Genomic DNA, 24,556 nt, shown 5'->3' with positions numbered 1-24,556 from the left:
CTAGAGACCAAATTCCAACCCTACTGCTATTATCGGTGGTTTCTCTTGTCCTATTGAAATGTTAAAGTCCTTCTGTGTTTGTATATTTGTTTTGATAGAAGTAGTGGTTTACCAGATCAGAGTGCTGCCGATACTCCTTCAATGATGGGAGCCATTATTCCTTTAGAGTAGAGTATGATCAATTCAACACACACACCTGTGGTTGTATTTGAAAAGCTGATTACTCGGAATAAAGGAGAACAGACGTCAACATATCACCCTCTCTCCATCAGAGTTAACACACACACACAGCTTCCATGGCAGCACTACCTGACCACACACACACACCCCTAATACATTCCATATACGAGGCCCTGAGGACTCAACTGCTGAGTGACAATTATTGTCTCTAATTAGACAATCTGTCCTCCTCCTCCTCCTCCTCCTCTTGCTCCTGCCAACGTACCTTTCACTGTATTTCTTACCTTAACGAGACAACAGGTAGAAAAGAACATGAACATCTAGAAGCAAGGAGAACATCAGGATACAGAATAGGTAATCCTCCACACCTCTTTATTAAACGTCCTCTACAAAGTTTGAGTAGTTGAACTTGCGAGAGAGTGTTTCAGTTTTAATGAAGACAACAGAGCTCCATGCATCATTACGCCTCACATAATTAAAGAAAGAGGAAACTCGAGTGTTTGATTAAAAGAGCTTTTGTCTGAAAACACCCCGAAATACATCAACACACACACGGACACACTGACATACACACAAACACACCGCTCTCTGTTTTGATTTAAGTTAATGATGCAAAAAGCAACGGATGAAGCCGGTTTAACTTGATAAAACTCTCTCTCTCTCTCTCTCTCTCTCTCTCTCTCTCTCTCTCTCTCTCTCTCTCTCTCTCTCTCTCTCTCTCTCTCTCTCTCTCTCTCTCTCTCTCTCTCTCTCTCTCTCTCTCTCGGGCCCTATGGGGGGTTAATGTCGTCTCCGTTTGGTTGATTGCAGTGGCTTTTCGCCCCTGGAGACTTTCCCACTCGTCTGCAGAGTTGCACTCTTTATCTGCTCTTCATCTCTACATGCAGACACTCACACAGTGGGACTAAACAGACAAACACTCTGAAGGGTCTCTGATTTTCAAATGCCCTTCGAGGAAGTGAACTGCAAAAAAACCTTGCCGATAGACTCGACTCAAAATATTGATTTGATTTAAAAGTGATCATAAGAAAAGAGGGATTCAGAGAAACTGTGGAAAAAACGTTTTGTTGTTGTTTGTTGTTTTGTTTAACTGTTGTTAAATTGACCGGACTTCTTTCTGCGGATGGATATGACTGCACTTAGTCCCATGATCCTCCTTAGCAACAGTCTGTTTTCCTTAGCAACGGTCTGTTTGCAAGAATTATCTACCTGTTGAACGTCCAAATTGACCAATAAGCAAGTATTCAACTAAGCTTTGTAACAGATAAAAACGTAGAGGTCATTTAACCCTGATATCTAACAGGATGAGTCCTTGTCACTGTCTTGAATGAATGCCAAGTAAAAATGAGGGAGAGGGAAGTAGTGAAGAAACACAGAAATAACAACGGGTAGGGAGAGGAGAAGAGAGACATATAAAAGAGGAAAAGGGAAGAGACGAAAGGTTGGTAAGAAGCCTTGTTATTAAAAACAAGTCCATCCAGAAAGGCTGGGCTAATGAAGCAGCCTGTGTGTGTGTGTGTGTGTGTGTGTGTGTGTGTGTGTGTGTGTGTGTGTGTGTGTGTGTGTGTGTGTGTGTGTGTGTGTGTGTGTGTGTGTGTGTGTGTGTGTGTGTGTGTGTGTGTGTGTGTGTGTGTGTGTGTGTGTGTGTGTGTGTGTGTGTGTGTGTGTGTGTGTGTGTGTGTGTGTGTGTGTGTGTGCCTGTGTGCCTGTGTGCCTGTGTGTGTGTGTGTGTGTGTGTGCATGCTAAAGCTACTGATCATTAAGTCCAGCCGCTCGCTGCTCCTGTCTTGGTTATTTAAATGTCTCAGCGTCTTCTCCCGTCGTGCAGAACAGACAGAAGAGAAGGAGTTTCTGTCCCTCACCTGCTCCTCTCTCCGCCGCACACACATAATTACCTTCTCAGGTAATCAAACAGAACAAAAGGAAGCTCTCTCACGGCCTGAAGAGACCCGTGTTCCAGCCCGGGCTCTGCAAGAACAGCTCAAGTTTTGTCTTTTCAGGGCTTAGTTGAATACTCGATTCCGAGCGGTCAGTTTGAACATCCCGGAGGTCGTTAATTCTCGCTAACAGACCGTTGCTAAGGAGAACAGACCGTTGCTAAGGAGGGTCAAGGGATTACGGTATGTGCAGTCACAGAAAGAAGTAAAATGATTTCAACACATTTGAAAAATAGGGCTTTTGGTTTTTGTACTTCGAGTATTTATGTTCTTTTGGACTACCCTTTTTTTTGTGGGGGGGTAAGTACATAGTGTTTCAAAGCTTCAGTGACATGTCTTCAGTTAATCCAATAGTAAAAACATGTTAAGGAATATTCCCTACTTGACATAACACAGATATGGTTAGCATAAGATCCAAAATAACTCATTGAAACCAAATCTAACTTGGTCGTGGCGTTTTGGTCCGTTAAATGAAGAAGTCTCTTTCCTTCGACGGGGTTGTGGTTATGACACGCCTCTCCTAGCGTTGCATCACATAATATCTATTGATCGATCCAGGCGGCATATACACATGGATATAAAATTCCTCGCTTCAAAAGGTAACTAAAGTATTTCCTCGTTTGAAATCTAACAAAAAGATCACGGTCTAAAGAATCTCTCCCGCTGTGTCCCACTGTCCTGCCACATGTAGACACACAGACATGGAAGTCCTATCGTCCTGACGGCAGAAAGAGAGACTTTAATGCACTTCAAATCATCTGGATTTAGATCTTTTATTATTATTAACAATCCAAATATCAAACCATAATGATCATAAAGTAAAATGGCTGTAACAGGACGATCTTCAACGATCTGCTTATGGAGTAACTCGTGTTGTTTATTTGCAGGGTGCACATTGATCTACAGTTTGAGGTTCACCCGGGTTAGTGTAATGGCTCATTTCCACTTCTTGATCTTTATTAGTTTCTTGCACTGCACTTTATATTTCTATATTGCAAATGACATACTTAAGCCAAAGCCACTTTCAACTATGCATTAAGCTGTCCTGTGTCATGCAGGTAAACACATCTGGAAGAGCGTGGTGTCATTTCCTTACAGCCTAACATTACCGAGGTTTAAAAACTGTAATGAAAAGTCTAAAACGTAGTGACTGTACATCCATCCAGATCACATATTCATCACTTAGGTTTAAATAAGAGTCCCTCTGTTCTTTATTGGAGCCTTTTTCCGCCATATTAAACCATTCACACGTGTTCCATTAAGAACCATTCATTTGCCCAATTGCATTCCCACTTAAGCCATCAGAGGGTTTTTAAATCACGGCCAATTACTCTCAGCACAGCACTCTGCCCGCATTACCATCACTCAGAGAGGCCGTCCCATTAGGAGGACAGAGGGAGTACTGAGGACATCTGTGCAGAACTTCAGGGTTACTTTAAAAGCATACAATTACAATTACTAGTTACCTGTGGAACAAGGTTATGGAGGCATGAAGGGATTGATGGAGATCCGGTCTTGAAGAAGAGTGGTTTCAGCTTGACGTGAATCCTGGATTGGAGCTGTCAGGAGGGGGGGAGAGAGCCGGTTTAAAGGTTTGAATAGAGAGGAAGGTGATGGGTGTACCTGTGGAGTGAACACCCCTGATCGCTGATTAGGAAGTCTGAGTGTAGTGAGATGGAAATATGTGAAAGACAGATATAGAGGCGGTCTTCTGGATTGAACTGGTCTTCATTTGAGGAAGGACAGGACTCCCTGCCACTGTGATTAACGAGACTCCACATGAAACACCTTTACAGTTTGTATTAAATGTGAGTAGTGTCCAGGTTCTTTCACAGCAGAAAAGTTTCCCACCACTGTAGTTGTTTGTTGTTTTCTCTCCGCCCGTTTGAATTGTGCAAAGTGATTCATCATTCTTTTAAAATGGGCCATAAAGGAAAGCAAATATCCACAAGGTGCCCATGGTTTATCACCCTGCTGTAATATTCAGGCTCCGGGATAAAGTGTGCACATTTATCATCCGGCAAGGTATTAAACATAAACAGCTTTATCCACGCAGCGCTCAGTCTGAATCAAACTCAAGTGTGCTGTGGTTTGATTAACAGGAAACAGCCTCAGACTAGGTTAAACTCACCTGGAGAGTTTCAGTCTCTGTTGGCCAATATCTCCCAACACGTGATTCAGGGGGGTTAACAGTTCGACCAGCGGGAACGACAATGCAAAATGATACAACTAAATAACGAGATAGAATATTAAATACAAATACAGTAAAAACCCTCAACGAAAACAACAACTAAATCATTGATCTAACTGCATTTGTTAGTAAAAGTCCAAATCTAGATATGGCACTGTATCCGTGTGACTTGAAGGAAAACAAAAACATGTGGAGGATTATTATTAACAACAATGTTCATTATTTTTTCTTAATTTACTGAAATCAGACTCCATTTGCGTCATTTCAGAGAGTGAATCTGGAGCTCTCTTCCACACAGTGAAACACGGCGCTCTGCAGACTGAAAGGTTCCCCATGAGGTCTCACTCATCATGCCCCTGTGACAGCACATATCAAACAGCTTTTCATGAAGGACTTATTATGCTCATGTTCATATTTGTATTTGTGGCTCACGTGAACCTTTCTTAGGTCAGAACAAAAGTGTAGTTTTTTCAGAAGACTTTTTATTTTATGTTGACTTTTTCAGAAACCCGACTCTTCCATGATCCAAACTTGTTCTCAGAATCCCGACATTTTTTTTAAATTTGACTTTTTTTTCATAATTTGGACTTTTTTCAGAATGTCGACCCTCATCTCAGAACTCAGAATCATTAACTTGGTCAGATTTTCAAAGCTGGTTCACATCATCCTCTCCTGCCTCAGAGATCTGAGTTTAAAGTCAAAATTCTGACTTTTATTCTGAAATAATTTGTTCTTAGAGTTCTTATTTTGTTTATCAAAATTCTTTAATCTCAGAACATATAGAATTTAGAAAAGAATTCACTTTGGGTCAGATCCCAAAAACAAATCACACAAGGCCCTAATCCTCGTCCGTAGTTTCATTGTTGAAGGCAGCTGAGACTTTCCAAATGATGCTGTAGCCGTTGTACAAATAAAGCCTTGAATCTTAAATTCATCTCTAGTTAAAAGTCTAAATGAACTACCTATACTGTTCCTGTGTTGCAGCGCTGCATCCTGATTGGCTGACAGACACGGACTCCAGCTGCAGATGTAAACAACTTTTTAAGATCAGAAGTGCACATTCACAGCTTACGCACAAACACCTCCCACGGCACTCTGGGAGATTCTCCTGCACTTGTTTGCCATCTGTTAGTTTACACAGTGGGGAGACATGGGGAGGAAGATGAAGAGGAGGGAAACAGGTGGTAGTTGAGTCAGGAGAGAAGGAAAATTAAAGAGGAAGCAGGAAAAAGCAGGAAGACATAATAAGATTAAAGTTTACTGGAAGAGAGAAAAGCATAATAATAATACTCATTTCCAGGTTCATATCGGTATGTAGTGTCTCTCCTGGGACATGTCTCCATGCTTTAGTGTCTCTCCTGGGACATGTCTCCATGCTTTAGTGTTCAGAAAGCTCTTTATTTTTCTCATACTGCCTGTGCTGCAGCACCTCTTTTCACCCTCTGTCTGAAACCACAGCCCAGTCTGCTCTGATTGGCTAGCTGGCTCTGTTGTGATTGGACAACCGGTTAGAGATGTCCCGCCCCTTATCTATCACGTACAATGTGTTGGAGCGCTAGCCAATAGAGGCGAGAGTGTTCTATAGGGATGTCGCTATGGTACGGGACTTTGAGAATATAGCCTTTGAAGACCATTTACATGCACTACAGGAAAGGTAACACCCCCAAAAGCAGAACAGGGCCTCGTTAAAGACCCTCTGTTTGCATCATTACATGAAAAACTCACAGTTTCCTTTTTTATTAAATGGGCAAATGTCCTCACTGTGGCGTTCCTTAGACCGGGGTTTCCTCTTGATTTGATAGAGAAACAGGAGGAAATGTGAGATAATTGTGAGGTTGCAAAGTTATGCACTGCTTTAACTCCATATGTGGCTCTCACTGTTTGTGTAGACCACTTCAGTAAAGCTGCAGACGGATTCCTCCTCCCTGGTGTTTGCAGGAGCCGTTACATTGTTTTGTGAATGATGAATATCTTGTTTTTGGAGCGAGGCGTTTTTCATTTCCACCTCCCGTCATGGGAGTGAGTCTGATGTGTGTCTTCCAACAATCTGCTCCCCTGCTGTCTATTCATCTCTAGTAATTTCCTCACCTCACTAAGTTCATAATTATAAGTCTGCGCAGACATTATTAGTGCATCAAAACAAACAACAGAGCCCCTGCAGCTGAGAAGCCAGCCATGACAGCCTAAATACTCTGCCTCTGCTTTTATTAGCTGGCTTATTAACATTTCGAGCCATCAGGGCTTTTAAAATCCAAGCTGCCACACAGAAAAGAAGAAATTCAATCTGCAAATGATTACTCAAAAGCCTGACGTTGTTATTATTATAATAATAAAATGAAGGCTTTGAAAGCAAAGTGAGATATTCAGCTTTTTCAAAAGTTGGACACGACCTTTACAAAGTTTGTGTGTGTGTGTGTGTGTGTGTGTGTGTGTGTGTGTGTGTGTGTGTGTGTGTGTGTGTGTGTGTGTGTGTGTGTGTGTGTGTGTGTGTGTGTGTGTGTGTGTGTGTGTGTGTGTGTGTGTGTGTGTGTGTGTGTGTGTGTGTGTGTGTGTGTGTGTGTGTGTGTGTGCGCGTTTTTTGATCGCTGTCAGGATTTCACAGAAGTTGTCAAGTCAGAAAGTCCGGCTACAACAACGGCTCTCTCTTTTTCCTTTATCCTTTATTAACTCACACACACACACACACACACACACACACACACACACACACACACACACACACACACACACACACACACACACACACTCCTCTTTGCACACAGCAGACCTGCAGATGTCCGGAGCGGTGATGGTAATGTCCTTGCAGGAGTTCCGGCAAGACCTCCGCAAAAATATTGGATTAAATTGAATTAGGTGGGGTGATATCACAGACAGACACACAGACAGACACACACACACAGACAGACACACAGACAGACACACAGACACCCTCAGACCACCTGGCTGTTTCCTGGTGATCACTGTGACCTCACACCATGGTGTCCTCTGAGCTCAATGACACTACCATGGTCACCACAGCGCCCTGCCAGCTATGAGCTACAGCAGCTTTAGGTAGAGAGTACTGGACCGTGTGTGTGGGGGGGAATGTGTGTGTATGGTGACTCTACATGTGTGTGTGAGGGGCATGTGACTGCGTGGTTGCTTCCTTTGTAAAACTGGGCGCAGCGATGAGAGACTGGAGAGGCATGGTCCGTGACCCACGCTTCATTATCTGTCTGGCTGCAGTGTGTGTGTGTGTGTGTGTGTGTGTGTGTGTGGGCAGACAGGTTGTAAACAGAGGTAGAGATGGTCCGATGGGAGGGACCGACCCATATCTTGTCTGGTCAGGATGTGTGAGGTGTTCTGGAAGGATCTATGTGTCTGTTTGTTCAGAGCCTCTGGTGGTGGAGAGTTTATCACCGGGTAAATGCTTGGCTGGAGGTGAAACAGGAAGGAGGTGTGTGTGCGTGTGTGTGTGTGTGTATGTGTGTGTGTGTGCGTGTGCATACATCTTAGAAAGAAAGAAGCTGTGTAAAATGTTCATTCTGTGTGAATTAAACAAATCTTTGCCTTCAAATCCATGAATATATGCTAAGAAAAGCCCCCTGGCCTCGTGCCTGTGCATTTATATAACTCAGTATATTTTAAATGGATTAAGAGAACAGGTAGGCCTCATGTGCAAGATTTTCAATTATTGAGACAGGTGCTTTGCATGTAAATGAGGCCAGAATGCATAAAGAAGTAACAAAATAGAGCTCGTTTATCCGAAAAAATCCTGGGATTTATGTTGTTCCTACTAAACCGCTCTGCTGGTCCGGGGTGTTTCATTTCTCAGTCTGCAGAAAATAATTCAGAAAATAATTCAGAAAATAATTCAGAAAATAATTCAGAAAATAAGGCAAATATTTAGTAAAAGTCCGATTTCTGAAAGTCATTGTTTTTTTTAAAATAAAATTCTGAATAAATGTAATATTTCCTGGAAAGTCAAAATTCTATAAAGAAAAAAAAGTCAAAATTTGAAAAAAAGTTAAATTTCCTGAAAAAAATAACTTCTTAAAAGAATTGGGAATATTTGGGAAGAAGTAACATTTCCATAAAAATGTCAACATCTAAAAAATTCTTAAGAGAAATCAGATTTCTAAACAAAAATCCATTTCACCAAAAAAAGTCAAATTTCTGAATAAAAAAATGTTTTCAGGAAAAAACCTAAATCTAAAACATTTTAGAATTTTAAGAAACATTTCAAATCCTGAAAGAAAGTTAGAACTTGGAGGGAAAAGTCAGAACCCTGAAAAACGTTTTCCGTTTTCAACAGAATTCAGAAGAAAGTCAGAATTCAGTAAAAAAGGTTCAAACCTGAGAAAAGTCAGAATTCTTCCTTCTAAAAATGTTAATATTAAAGTCTGGATTCGGAAAATAAGTCAGAACATCTGTGACAGACACACAAGGAGGTGATTGCAGATGAGCGGAGAGCTTATCCGTCTGGAGAGACTCTCAGCAGCTTCTCAAAAGGACACAGTCCTTCAGGGCCAATCAAAACCAAGAGCACCCCCTCTCTTCCTGAGTCAATTGCCCAATCACGCGGAAGGACAACTGCCTCTCATCCTTCAATTACCCAATCACACAGACCACTGGTTCTTCCTGTGTTAATTTGTTCAATCATAGGGAAGCAGCTGCTCTCCCAGGGTCAGCTTCTCTGAGGAAGGCGGACGTTACCGTGCTTTGGGAAACAGAAGCTCAATTTAAATGTGTGACAGACGAAACAAAGCTGTGTTTTTTGCAGTCTATGGAAGGTGGTGCTGCATTTGATCAAACCTTATAAAAGCGACAGGTGATTTTTCTACACAAACTAAGTGGCTCAATAACTGCGATTGACTTTTAAAAACCAACACCTGTCTTCCTGTTTGAGGTTTCATCCATCAAACAAAAGGCTTTGATCGAAACAGAGAAATAGCATAATGTTTGGTTATTTTCCCGCTGGAATGGTGAGGTGTGGAAGAGGGGGTTCCTACAGTGGGTCTGATGTTAGTGAACACCGGGCCCTGAGTAAGATGAATGCACGTGCTTTAGTGCCCTGTTTATTAATGGTTTGGAACAATGGAGCTGAGAGGTTGGTATGCAGCATAACATATGGGTTTTTATTTCCCTCCTCAGCAAAATAATCTGCATTTTTCTCCTTTTTACTCCTTAAAACTGTGCTTTAAAAGGGGCTGCTGTGCTTCTGTATGTGCATCTGAGGTTTAGTCATTTTCATCTTCTGTATTAAACGACTGATCACATTTAAAGATGCATTTTGAAGCAAAGTATCATTTTCTTTGTTGGCTGAATCTGTAAAATAATTCAGATTAAAGTTATGTCGTATTTTTTAGTTGCAGTTTCTTATTTTTGCACTCTCTTCTCCCCCTCTACTTCCAGCTTTGCAGCCACATTGTTTTGCCTTCATGCTGTGGCCTATACGTCTCTGTTTATCCTCAGTTCAGGCAGCACATATCTCCAGCTCCCCTTCTCTTCCCCCATCAAACACCTCCTTTTACCCCATTTCCACGTCAGCAAGGATAGCTATATATAACTTAAGTATAGGTTGCTGTTCCTTTCTCCTATTTCTGTTCCTCTTCTTTTACCTTCTTTAAAGCAACATCAAAACGCTCTTTCTAAAATGGTGTGTGATGTGGAGTAGCGTTATCACAGCATGAATCATCTATGCTTTTTCCTTACTCTGCAAGCCTGTCCTTACTTCTGTTTGACTTTTGACTTGTGCAATAGGAAGCACGCACACACACACACACACACACACACACACACACACACACACACACACACACACACACACACACACACACACACTTTGTTGTGGTGTTTCTCACCGCTGTGGTACTTTACCTTTACAATCTGCTCTGAATCTGTTGTTTGTTTTCCATGTTTTTATTTGAGCTTTTCCCACAATCTCACTCATATTGAAGGATTCTTCCGACCAAATGCAGTGGAACATAACCTGCTGAGAATAAATCTAGCGACCTCCCTGTTATTGAGATATATTGCCATGGAATATCATAAATATACTGTGAGAACCTGGAAGTCACAAGGGCTCCCTCGACAAAAAGCCAGCAAGATATCTCCATTGGATTTTGGTATCTTGCAGAAAATAATCTCTGTGGCAAACAAATGTTTATTAAATGTACACCTTCTGTCAGCAGGATAATCTCCACATATTAACAGCACTCTATGATTTCTGAAGTAAAAAGCTAAGTAGGCTATAAAGGAACTACAGCACGGTCACATGACTTCACGTCTCCACCGCTAAGCTAAAGGCGGCTAATGTTGGGCTATAAAGGAACTACAGCACGGTCACATGACTTCACGTCACCACCGCTAAGCTAAAGGAGGCTAATGTTGGGCTATAAAGGAACTACAGCACGGTCACATGACTTCACGTTTCCACCGCTAAGCTAAAGGAGGCTAATGTTGGGCTATAAAGGAACTACAGCACGGTCACATGACTTCACGTGTTCCACCGCTAAGCTAAAGGAGGCTAATGTTGGGCTATAAAGGAACTACAGCACGGTCACATGACTTCACGTTTCCACCGCTAAGCTAAAGGAGGCTAATGTTGGGCTATAAAGGAACTACAGCACGGTCACATGACTTCACGTCACCACCGCTAAGCTAAAGGAAGCTAATGTTGGGCTATAAAGGAACTACAGCACGGTCACATGACTTCACGTCTCCACCGCTAAGCTAAAGGCGGCTAATGTTAGGCTATAAAGGAACTACAGCACGGTCACATAACTTCACGTCTCCACCGCTAAGCTAAAGGATGCTAATGTTGGGCTATAAAGGAACTACAGCACGGTCACATGACTTCACGTCTCCACCGCTAAGCTAAAGGCGGCTAATGTTGGGCTATAAAGGAACTACAGCACGGTCACATGACTTCAAGTCACCACCGCTAAGCTAAAGGATGCTAATGTTGGGCTATAAAGGAACTACAGCAAGGTCACATGACTTCACGTCTCCACCGCTAAGCTAAAGGCGGCTAATGTTGGGCTATAAAGGAACTACAGCACGGTCACATGACTTCACGTCTCCAGTTCCAGCAGGGTATTCAGATTCATTCCTCCACCGCTCTTATGGCTTTTATCTTAAATGATAGTCATGGGGACGGTACTGTATCTTTAAGATGGGGATCAAAAGATTTAAAAAGTACAAACGGAGAAAGTGAACACACACCGCTGGTCGGACACAGACATTATACAACTTTTATGAGCGGCTGAAGCAGGAAGCTTGTAAATCTATTGCATCAAGGATTTATTCACCATCCATTGTGGTGTGGAGCGGAGCGAATCAATAATTTTGTGATTGTAACAGCCCTGAGGGACGGAGATGGGAATCTGCTCAGATAATGAGCCGCTACTCAAAGCTGCGGGGCAACAAATTACAACACATCACACACTGCTGCACACACACACACACACACACACACACAAGCATAAACCAAAGTGAATATAAAGGGATTACATGAGGACATATGATGTACTCAGATGCTTTCATCTCTTCAACAACCTTTATATCACCCAGAGAGATTCATAGAGGAGGGATTCTTATTAATAAGTGTGTCAAATCACAAACAAGTAAACAAACCAATTATATCACAAAGAAGAACACGGATAGAGAAGAACCCCTATGAGAAGACATCAAACTCTAAAAATATTTTAGCGTTTGTAGGAATTGTGTGTCCCACGTGGGAGGAATCTTTAGCGTTACAACAACAAAGGTTCAGTGCAGAGAATTCAAAATAAAATAATGTATTTACAATAAAAATAATCAAATGTGTTGATAACGTGAATCAACACATTTGATTCACGTCATTCTTACCTTAACAGTAAGGTAAGAATGAATATTGCATATAACCAATATAAGCTGCATATCAGAAATGACCCTTTCAGTGTCCTTTAGCTCGCGAATGTAAGCTACCTAGCTAGAGCTAGCGATTTAGCGAGTAAATGTTAACTGTGTGAAAAGTGTCTGTCTGTCTGTCTGTCTGTCTGTCTGTCTGTCTGTCTGTCTGTCTGTCTGTCTGTCTGTCAACGTTATCTTTATATCTTGTTAGCTAGCTCATATTAGCTATCTGTCTATCAACCTAGTTAACGAAAATCAGCTATTTGGCTAGCTTTCACAAATTGGTGGCTCTCTAATTTAATTTGGAACTAATATTCAACACCCTTTCTATGCTGTCTACCATTCAGGCGGTGAGAGTCAATATAAAAACATAGTTTTATGGATAAAGAATCGCATAATGAAAACAGGTAGTTACTCGCCTGCAAAACTGTTTTACTTAAACAGTTCATTCAAAAGCTCGGGTACTGTTTTTTGGCTTGTAAAGGGTTGATGAAGCTGGCGATGCTATGCAAAGTGATAGCGGGTGCGCTTTAATCAGAGGTGCAGAGACTTGATGCGGTAGTGTGGAAGCGCCTGAGTGCCGGCAAAGCATTGGGTGGACTGGAGTGACATTTCTGTAGACACAATAAAATGAATAATGGATTTCAGGGTGAAACACTCAGACCAGCATATATTGATGATGTGAATGTGCACCATTTTGAACACATCCTCACGCACACACACACACACCTCCACAGATGCATGATCAGCTGTTGTTGCACTGGTCGGATGGGGCCCGCTCTCTAATGCCTCTATCCCGTATACTTAAGCTCCACTGCAATCTGCAATAGTGCTGTGCTGGCGCATTTATTGGCAAAACGGTTGGCTTCCCTCATTCTGCTCTTGAATTCCTTCCTCTTTTCCCTCTTGCACTCCATCTTTACCCCAACCCCCCCCCCCTCCCTCTCTGAGAATATTTGTTTATCCCAACATTATTGACTCCTCTCCCTCTGCCAGCGTTTGGAAAGTTCTTCCAAAGCCGCCGCTGGTTTTTCATTTCCACATCTGGCACGCTGCACTGAAACGAGGCCCAACAGGATCAGTGCTGGGCCTAGACGTCTGAATTAGTCACACACACACACACACACACACGCTGGCACACACGCTGGCACACACACACACCTCCAGATAGATATCGATCAGAGATTGATTGAGCGGCTCCTTGTTAAAAAGATCTCGAGATGAGGCAGGCTGCTGGCTGCTAAAGTTGCTGACTTCTCAATCACAGAGTGTTAGTTTGCACACACACACACACACACACACACACACACACACACACACACACACACACACACACACACACACACACACACACACACACACACACACACACACTTGATGAGTTATATATATATATTGGCGAGCTAGGGCCTTTGTTAATGGGATGGGGCTTTGTTGGGTATAGCACTTTTTTTCATCAGGAGGAGAGGACTCTTTAAAGTAGAGACACTACATACTGATATACACCTGAACATCAGCAGGAGAGGACTCTTTAAAGTAGAGACACTACATACTGATATACACCTGAACATCAGCAGGAGAGGACTCTTTAAAGTAGAGACTCTACATACTGATATACACCTGAACATCAGCAGGAGAGGACTCTTTAAAGTAGAGACTCTACATACTGATATACACCTGAACATCAGCAGGAGAGGACTCTTTAAAGTAGAGACACTACATACTGATATACACCTGAACATCAGCAGGAGAGGACTCTTTAAAGTAGAGACTCTACATACTGATATACACCTGAACATCAGCAGGAGAGGACTCTTTAAAGTAGAGACACTACATACTGATATACACCTGAACATCAGCAGGAGAGGACTCTTTAAAGTAGAGACTCTACATACTGATATACACCTGAACATCAGCAGGAGAGGACTCTTTAAAGTAGAGACTCTACATACTGATATACACCTGAACATCAGCAGGAGAGGACTCTTTAAAGTGAAGGCGCTACATACTGGTATACTCCTGAAATGTAGGTACTAGTTAATCATCAAAGATATCAATCAGTGTTTTTTGATTAAAGGTCAAAAAGTTATTAGAGGACAAATTAAAGCGCCGTCACCTCCCTGGGTTTTAATTCTTCAGTCCCTCTCATAAAGTATTTTAACGTGAATCAAACCTGACAGAGTTAAACCCAGAATGATTAAACATCTCCTCTCATTACTGCTTTATGAAGATGTAATAATCTCATTAAGAAAAGGTCGGCCTGTGTGGTCTACCGCTCGCTCACATCCAATCAGAGCCGCCGCTCTCCTTCAGTTGAGGGTCCCGACCTATCCTGGCTTGGATGAACCTTGTCGACTCAATCTAATTGGACACAGGGCAGGAAGTGGTGGGGAAGCAGCTAGCCAACCAGAGAGGTCAGAAATAATGATTGAGCGCGGCGTCACGGTGCAGGTGGGACTGATGCACGCTAATCCGATATTTGATTAGTTTGTGGAGGAGAGCGGCGAGCAATCAGGGAGGTTACACACACCTACACAAGCACACAACTTTCACAGTACATGTGTGTAAAGTGACACACACTTCTGCAATCACACACACACACTGGAGCCTCTCTAGGGGCCGACAGACAGATGGGAGGTTGATGCTAATGGGACACGCGGCTAAACGAACTAAATGGACGGGATAAACACAGTTCCCAAGGAAACTAATAACTGTGTGTGTGTGTGTGTGTGTGTGTGTTGATTCAAAGGATGTACGCTTCTTTAACTCTTGTAAATCAGGCTGTAAGAGCGATAATAAGAAACCACCTACAGTTTCATCTTCTGGCAGACTCTTTTATAGACGCGCACACACACACACACACCTAATGTATTCTGATGTCATGAAAACTTCACATTTGCACGGAAAAATACATATTTATTCACCTCTACTGTATGTTGCATACACGTGGCTAAGTTTGTCTCACAATCAGGGCAGTTTTTGGTTACAATAAAGTGTGTTATGCATGTTTTCAGGGAGAAGAGAGCGGTAACATAGTTTTGTATATCTGTCTAAAAATTCCCACAAATAAATATTACACTAGCAGTCAAACATTTCACAGAGCAGGAAAGATGTCCTCCCAGTTTCAAAATATAGAAAAGAAAGACTATTTACAGCACAGCGAATAACACACACACACACACACACACACACACACACACACACACACACACACACACACACACACACACACACACTCAGTTCTGTTTGAAGCTGTAGATTAAATCCAGCTGCTGGACTTTTTTTTATTTTGTATGAGCCATGAGAAGAAAGGGTACAGAGAGACAAGCAGACGAGGTGTGTGTGTGTGTGTGTGTGTGTGTGTGTGTGTGTGTGTGTGTGTGTGTGTGTGTGTGTGTGTGTGTGTGTGTGTGTGTGTGTGTGTGTGTGTGTGTGTGTGTGTGTGTGTGTGTGTGTGTGTGTGTGTGTGTGTGTGTGTGTGTGTGTGTGTGTGTGTGTGTGTGTGTGTGTGTGTGTGTGTGTGTTGGCCTGTGGAGAATGGGAATGGATGATGGCTGTCGGGCGGGCCAATGATGAGGGCTAATGTGATAGCATATAATGGATGACCCTGAAAACGGCCCACTTTTCTCCTCACGTCTCTCGCCCTCTGTCTGGTGGCTGCGGGTGATTTAGTGGAGCGGGTCGACACACTGCTTAACTCTGCGGTCACTACATGGGAGGAATAGAGGAATGGACAGGGAGGGAGAGAATGAGAGAGACAGTGTTTTCTCCCGGTTTGACTCTTCAGTGAAGCCTTGAGTCTCCTCTACCATACGTTCATTATTAAACTGTTCATAAATCTTGTGTAACTGATGGACGCGTCTCATTTTTTAGTGGCTGGAGTTGTGTTGTGTTAGCTGTAACAGGATGAAAGCAAAGATCAAAGAGGCCCTGTTATAATCTTTCCTATAGTTTGTTATATAGGTTTTTGTGCATGCAAATGGTCTTCCTATTGGCTAGCGCTCCAACACATTGTACTTTAAGGGGCGGGACATCTCTAAGCAAGCACAACAGAGTCGGCCAGCTAACCAATCAGAGTAGACTGGGCTCTGGTTTCAGACAGAGGGTGAAAAGAGGTGCTGCAGCAGCAACAGGCAGTCTGAGAAAAGTAAGAGCTTTCTGAACATTAAAGCATGGAGACATGTCCCAGGAGAGACTCTACTTACAACAAGGAGCAGAATAAGGCCCCTTTAATGTGGCTGTTTCACGCTTTCTGTACAGTAGAGATGTATTGGTCACTGCAGGCATTGCCTCCTCTGAACATATAGTGTGTATTGTAATGGAAAACACTTGGAAAAACCTCACCTTTCAGAGAATATAGATGCACATTTGGTTTACATTAAACAACGTATAACCCCAAACCCTAACTGTTCGTTTGATCTCTTAAAGGTAAATGAAGTCTGGTAATTGGGGAATAGGTCCACGTTTCATTGCCTCTTAAATCAGAGCTTTATTATATTTCAAGGATGTAATTCTCCGAGAACACAAATGGTAGAAAACAGGTTTTCTCACAGTGGTAGAAAGAGAGCTGTCCGCCTCAGATGTCCAGAGTCACTATCAGACTACATGGACAAACATTTCACAGTTTTCTTTCCCTCAAACCCGATTTATTTGGCCTTCTTTTGTCCTGTTTGATGTGTTTGTGTTGTCCTCAAAGTGTTAGCCGTAATTGCCACGCAGATCGCTGTGAATGGGACTTATTGGTCATCACACGAGAGCGTGTCTGCCTCGCTCAGAGGAGCAGCTACAAGCCACTTGATCTGTAAGCCTGCTCCGTCTCTCTTTGTCTCTCTGGCCCTCTCTAATTAGCTCTCCGGATCAATGGGGATTTATTCTACCACCATGCCGGGGTCTGTCATAGATCTTCTGCTGAGATCAGATTGTCAGATCAAATCAAATGTTGTTTTTATAGCCAAATATCACACATTACACATCGACTTCAGGGGGGGGGTTACAGTGAGTACAGCAGACGACACCCTCTGTTCTCAGACCCTTGCATCAGACAAAGGAATACGCCAAAAATGCATCATTACTACAACTGAAAAATGGAAGAAGAAGAAGAAAAAGAGCAACAGAGCCGAGTGTACAGAATAAAATAAGTGATAGTGTGAACGCCTGTAATCATGGAACTTCATGAGGATGTCAAAAACATTTAGGTCCTAACTATACGCTTTATAAAAAAGAAAGAAGAAAGTCTTCAGCCTGAAGGTGCGTATGAGGCTGGTCAAGGTTAGACTAAGGAGGCACAAACTCTAAGCTTCATGGCCGAGGAGAGTCTTTAGCCTTTAGCAGCAACACTAAGGGCTGGTCCAACGCAAGCTTGAGCCAGCCCTAACTATAAGCTTCGTCATAAAGTAAAGTCTAAACCAGCGTAACTACAGTCTGGTCCAAGGTAAGCCTGACTATAAGGTTTATTAAAAAGGAAAGTCTTAAGCATAAAGCAGAATACCTAGGGGCTGATCCAAGGTAAGCCTGAGCCAGCCCTCACTGGAAGCTTCATCACGGAGAAAAGTATCTGTCATTGCAGAATAACTGGGTGCTGTTTCAAGGTAGGCCTGACTACAAGATGCATCCAAACCGGAGTCTCTTCAGCCTCTTTCTGTATTTATTTTGTATCCAGCTCGCTTCATCTGTTGTCCTGCCTTCACAGCTGATTTGAAGGATGGTTTACAGGCCAGGTACTGAAGTTAAAGACTTGGTTCGTGAGTGTCTGTGAGTCTCTCTCTTGTCCTAACCTTGATAGTCCCACTCTTGTAGCACTCGAGCACCTCTACAATCACTTACCCCTGTTGCGCAAAGACCTTGAAGGACGAGTGGCTTTGAAAACCCTATAACCCGTGCAGACCGTTTTGTAAATGCTTTTTGGTTTCCTGCTACTTCAGAGTGTTGTCGATTCCTATTCATTCTGTACAGTTCCCATGAACTCAAATACTCCACCCCAGGAGAAATGGATTATGTTGGAGCAGTGACTCAGCTATTGAGCCGCTCTTCTATGTCATCGGTGACTCAGGGTCTCCAACATAACACATATTTTAGGTGGCATTCGTTTTGCAGAACCACACTCCAGAAGCTTTGTGTGCAGCCCTGTGCTTTGTCCGCTCCAGAGGACGGTGTGTTGGAAGCTGGAGTGTTGTGGCGGATGCTTTCAGACGCTGGTATCTGTTCCCTTGTTCACTGTTGATCAGATCCCACTCACCACACTCAGCCAGGAGACAAATTGTTGCGGGGAAGCTTGGCAAACAAGCAGGAAATGAGATTTGTTATCGCTCCTCTGTTGTGGTTGCACTGGCATACGAATGCTGTGTGTGTGTGTGTGTGTGTGTGTGTGTGTGTGTGTGTGTGTGTGTGTGTGTGTGTGTGTGTGTGTGTGTGTGTGTGTGTGTGTGTGTGTGTGTGTGTGTGTGTGTGTGTGTGTGTGTGTGTGTGTGTGTGTGTGTGTGTGTGTGTGTGTGTGTGTGTGTGTGTGTGTGTGTGTGTGTGTGTGTGTGTGTGTGTGTGTGTGTGTGTGTGTGTGTGTGTGTGTGTGTGTGTGTGTGTGATGCTGTACTCACACCTGTTTTGTCTTGCACACATTTGGCATTTTAACCGAGTGTTCTTTATGATGTAAATCCATCAGCGTGTGTCCTTTGTAGAGCAGCTGCGTTGATTCGAAGCCTGAATTGATTCATTTTTTCTCCTCAATAGCTAATATAATATTTATGCAAAGCTACAAATCCTATCTGTCTCCAGTCACACCAGCGAGCTTGAAAAGCCAGATAATGAGGGAATAATTGAATACTTATCACTATCAATCATGGTTGTATGAATACATACGTGTGTGTTAATTGTGTGGATACCTATCATGGTGCTCATAGCATCCTAGCAGTGTCTTTTCATATTGCCTATTTGAACATGTTAGCATCTTTTAGGAGAATTTGGTGCGTAAGTGAAGGACTTCATGTATCTTAAAGTTCTTCTTGACACAAACCGTGTAGCGTTAGCAGCATCTTAGCAGTATCTGTGTCTCTGTACTGCTTCTGCTGCGCTGCAGAGCTTAAAAAAGATAGGAGATACTGTATGTTATTTCTATCAAACCAACTTTTTGCCCTTCTAAAAATGTGAGACCCAAGAATCCAAGACTGTAATTTGTTGTGTCTAACAGACGTGCTGCCCTGTGCTGCTCAAACGACTCTGCAAGGAAGACCGATTTTGCAGGGTCACATTTTAACGGCTGACCGGATTTTACTTGAAAAGAAGATTTTGCCTCTGCTTTCGGAGCTGAACCGTAAAATGTGCTGTCACAGTCTCTCTTTTCATCGGCTCGTTTTTGCGTTTTACTTTTGATAAACCCAGGAGACACTTTTTTAAAAGAGAGAATTATATTACAGTCTAGGACAATAGGACAGGGAGAAATCCAGTAGCCATTGGACCCCAAAGGGCTGGGTCATTCTGCTCTTTCTGGAATGAAGAAGGGATTTCTAGCTGCGTTTAGGATGTTGATCTTAATTCCTTCTTCTTTCTTTACTGAAATACACAAACAAAAACACACATTTACAACGTGTAGTGAGTTTGACTGTTGTTGTCGCTTCAAAACTGAATCAATAATCCCTGTTTATTAAACATAAATACGAAGAAATGTGAATTTTCTTTTCATCTATACAGTACAGACTAACAATTAGCATGAGTGCTAACTTAACATGGGAAACGCCATTGACAAGCTAATGCAATTAGCATCATCATTTTTTAAAAGGTTTTTCACACATATTTAATAACGGTTCTTAATAACTGTTGCAATTAAGTATTTCAATTAAACAGATGACTGCTTAGAGACATTTGTGCTTCAGGTTCAGAGGCAAAAACAACTGGTGTGCTTCATAGGCAAGAGAAACTACGGAAAGCCTGTATGGACAAACAGCGGCATATAGATTGAAGAGTTTTCAACAAGTGCTTAATCAGTTTTCATTGGCAGCCATTAAAGCACAGTCATGTAGATATTTTAACTTGTGTTACGGCATTGTTAACCACTGACATTTGGTTTAGCTTGTGAGGCATGCAGTGCAGCACGGTTAGACTCTGACTCGCTGTGGACTTGAGAACCTACAGGAAGACTTATAACCCCCGTCGAGGAAGGGTTGTTTCCCTCGTATCTCTGATTAAAACATTAATCAGGCCTAAACCCAGAGCCTTCTGTGGCATTGATTAAACCATCTGGTTGTGTTACAGATGGAGCGGAGCAACATGGACGCTGATGTTGCATTACATCTGCAGGGGAACAGGGGCCGTAATGTCAGATGAGGAATGAGATGTTCGGGAAGTTCACATCAGCAAATTCTGCTGTGTGTGTCAAGCATGTTTCAGTTGGTTTGGATGTATCTGCACTTTCTTTCCCATATGTTGACACAAGCACACTGTGGGTATTAAAGGGCTAGTCTTGTAGCAACTATACAGTACTTCCTGTTTGAGGCTTTCCACAAGATTTTGGAGAGTGGTCTGAGGGATTTCTTTCCAATTATCCACAAAGGCAGGAGCGTTGATATTCAAGTGATCAGGTCAGAGTTAGAGGTCATTGTAAAGGTGTCAGACGGGGTTGAGATCAGTTCTTCCACACCGAAAAAACTTTGTGCATGAGGCACCATGAAACGTCTCTCGTTCTCAGAAGACACATATAATGGTCCTATGAATTTTGTCCTTTACAATATTTGACGTGACTCGTGCAGGAAATTATAAATGTTCCTCAGGAGAAGCTGGGAAACGATAAGATATAAGATTGAGATAAGATAAGAAGTACCTTATTAATCCCAAACTTGGAAATGTTTTGTTCGTGGAAGGTGAATTTTGTCTGAAACTCTGTATTTTTTATTAAGATTAAGATTCGTCCTAATTGGAACTAAGGGTCCCAGACCGTGAAGTTCATTAAAAGGAAGCCCAACACTTTCTCAGCATGCTATCCAAATGGACACATCCCTTCTGAGGGTGTTTGTCTACATATTTACATCCTCTTTTGCCTCAGAATTAGGAATAAATACTGCTCCTTTATCCCCCCCCACAACCATCCACCAGCACACTCCCAGTTGTGCACGGGTTTGCAGATGTGATGATTCCACTGTTGCCCTCACAGAGGTGGTGTGGAGTTTAATTGCAGCTGCAGTAGCAGCGAGCCATTCTCCGTGTCGTGAAACCCGTAATTTGTTTCAGAAATCAGCAAACAGCGCATTACTCCGATATTTCCAATCCGTCTAACAGGACGGGCGCTGTGAGTTTGCAGGTGCTGCTTTGGATGAAGCATAATTCTCCATGTGATTGGCTTCATTGTTCACTCTCCCGTTTCTGTCCTGGCTGTTTGTGTGTCCAGCTGGGATGGATTACATGCTTTCCCCCTAGCAGAGGTGGGAAGTAGCAGAGTACAAATACTTTGTTACTGTACTTTACTCCACTAGAATTTTTCTGACGACTTTTTGCTTTTCCTTCTTACATTTGAAACACAAATACCTGCACTGTCTACTTCTTACATTTCCAAAACAGGCTCGTGGCTTTAGTTTGAATCTGTGTTTGGTGGCGTGATCGTTATCATTTAGAGTCATTGTGTGCCTACTGATTTTAACACGATCCATATATCCATCCTTTCCTGGTCTTCTCTTAAGAAGAGGGACCAATGAGAACTCACCGGAAAGTGAGGTCCATTCACCAGTAACTCTGTAAAACAGTTGGAGTTATCAGTACTCTTTATTTGAGTACATTTGGAAGCCGAAACTTCTTTACTTTGACTTGAGTAAAGAAGTTTGGTCAGTACTTCTACTTTTACCTGAGTATTTTTTAACAGAATATCTGTACTTTTACTTGAGTAATGGTTGTGTGACCTTTTGCCATCTCTGTCCTCTAGGAAACATAAACACAGAGCATGCAAACAGGAAGTGTGAACTCATCGGATCCCGTTTGAATTTCAGGAATCCTGCAGAAATCCTTGATGCTGGAAAACTAAATGTATTTCCTCTTACTTAGACACGTAGCTCTGTCTGCACCCCCCCTACTTAAGCATCTCAGTGGCGTCTATAGCGCTGCTTGTTTACAGCACAGCAGAGTTAATCAGCCGTTTTATGGCTGATTTACCGTCTGAAAGGCAGACAGAGAAGACGGACGCTGCCTTGTCCTTGTTGCCCCAACCAAGGACTTATCAAAGGGGGCTTTTAACACACAACCAGAGCAAAGGCACTGAGACAAGTGGTGAAGTCCATACGTTCACATACTGAACATGCAAACTAACTTCTCATATTCACTGCACTCTGAAACTTCCCACAGTGCTTCATGTTACTTTTTTATGTAATTCCACTGTCTGGATGGATTCATCACACACACACGTGACCAAGCTCACCTTGACCAGTTTAACCTCACTAACACAGTGGCTTCAGGGAGGAAAGAGCGGAGAGAACACCTCGTATGACACAAACTCACACATGGATGCACCCAGAACACAGGCTCAGTTACGTATACGTGCTCCAAACGTGATGCAGCACTCAACAACTTCATTTAAGAGAGGTACTATGGGATGCAAGCCTTTTATAGAGCATTACATACATGCACCGACACCTTTATAACACACTGCACACAGTAAGGAAAAAGCCCAAACTGTAGAATGTTCAGTTAGCAAACCAGAAAAGTTGAAAGGTATTCAATGCTTGAAACCTTACATTAGCGCTTCTTTGCACGTGTCTCCATATGTGTATTCAGACCCTAATGTGTGTAGGCCCTGTGCATGTGTGTGCACTAACAGAATGGAAGAACCCTAAAGATTATTCTGCTCTTACTGGAACTTAGATGGGTCACATACTTTTAGGATGTATAAAGACACAAAGTGTAGTGCGTTTGACTGTTCGCATTAACACTGGATCATTAATCCCTGTTTGCACAACATAAACACGTGCACATTTGAATGAATGCTAACTTAACATGGGAAACGACATTGACAAGCTCACCCGATTAGCATCATCGTTTTTTAAAACGGAGTGGGGATGATGAAAGGGTCTTCTAATTCTAAATAATCTCTTAAAATAATCCCACATGCCATCATGTAGACTGTACAGTGACAAAAAGCAAAGCATGTTTCACTCCTAAAAGTCTAACATTTTAAGGGGGGTATTTACTTCATCTAAAGTTCTCTATCTCCTCCTTTCTTTCCCACACATTGTCAGCCCCGCTCCTGCAAATCTAATCTGACAGCAGCACGACGCTAACAGCGATGCTAGCAAACACACACACGCCATGATCCGAGCGGCATTAGCATACGCGGTGACAGCTAACAAGAGGAGACATCACGTTAGCCGTCACGGAGGCGAGCTAGCAGAGCGACTCTCTCCTGACTGCACTGATGTAGCTACAGGTGTAATGTTCACTGAGGCTCACGCGGGCTGACAGCGGCAGGTTACCAGCCGGCAGCTGGTGGGTGTCGATGTGTGGAGGGAGGACGGCGTTCAGAAACACTTCAGTTTAGGTACAGGAGGAGAGTGAGGAGACACTGACATTTAGGAGGGTTGCTGCTTCTGTTTCTCTAGGTTTTTCTGTTCATACTTTTCTCTCATACACCTGAACATCAGCAGAGAGGACTCTTTAAAGTAGAGACGCTACATACTGATATACACCTGAACATCAGCAGAGAGGACTCTTTAAAGTAGAGACACTACATACTGATATACACCTGAACATCAGCAGGAGAGGACTCTTTAAAGTAGAGACGCTACATACTGATATACACCTGAACATCAGCAGGAGAGGACTCTTTAAAGTAGAAGACTCTACATACTGATATACACCTGAACATCAGCAGGAGAGGACTCTTTAAAGTAGAGACACTACATACTGATATACACCTGAACATCGCAGGAGAGGACTCTTTAAAGTAGAGACACTACATACTGATATACACCTGAACATCAGCAGGAGAGGACTCTTTAAAGTAGAGACACTACATACTGATATACACCTGAACATCAGCAGGAGAGGACTCTTTAAAGTAGAGACACTACATACTGATATACACCTGAACATCAGCAGGAGAGGACTCTTTAAAGTAGAGACACTGCATACTGATATACACCTGAACATCAGCAGGAGAGGACTCTTTAAAGTAGAGACTCTACATACTGATATACACCTGAACATCAGCAGGAGAGGACTCTTTAAAGTAGAGACTCTACATACTGATATACACCTGAACATCAGCAGGAGAGGACTCTTTAAAGTAGAGACACTACATACTGATATACACCTGAACATCAGCAGGAGAGGACTCTTTAAAGTAGAGACTCTACATACTGATATACACCTGAACATCAGCAGGAGAGGACTCTTTAAAGTAGAGTAT

At 42.6% G+C, this 24,556-nt stretch overlaps 1 protein-coding gene across 1 annotated transcript in view; it reads left to right on the top strand.

The window, feature by feature from the left end:
• Nucleotides 1-24,556, top strand: part of atrnl1a (attractin-like 1a) — a 192,984-nt gene that overhangs the window by 132,277 nt on the left and 36,151 nt on the right.

The sequence above is a fragment of the Eleginops maclovinus genome, chromosome 22 (genome assembly GCF_036324505.1).
Source record: "Eleginops maclovinus isolate JMC-PN-2008 ecotype Puerto Natales chromosome 22, JC_Emac_rtc_rv5, whole genome shotgun sequence".
NCBI classification, from domain to species: domain Eukaryota; kingdom Metazoa; phylum Chordata; class Actinopteri; order Perciformes; family Eleginopidae; genus Eleginops; species Eleginops maclovinus.
The sequence above is the reverse complement of the archived record's forward strand: the minus strand, read 5'-3'. Positions and strand labels throughout refer to the sequence as shown.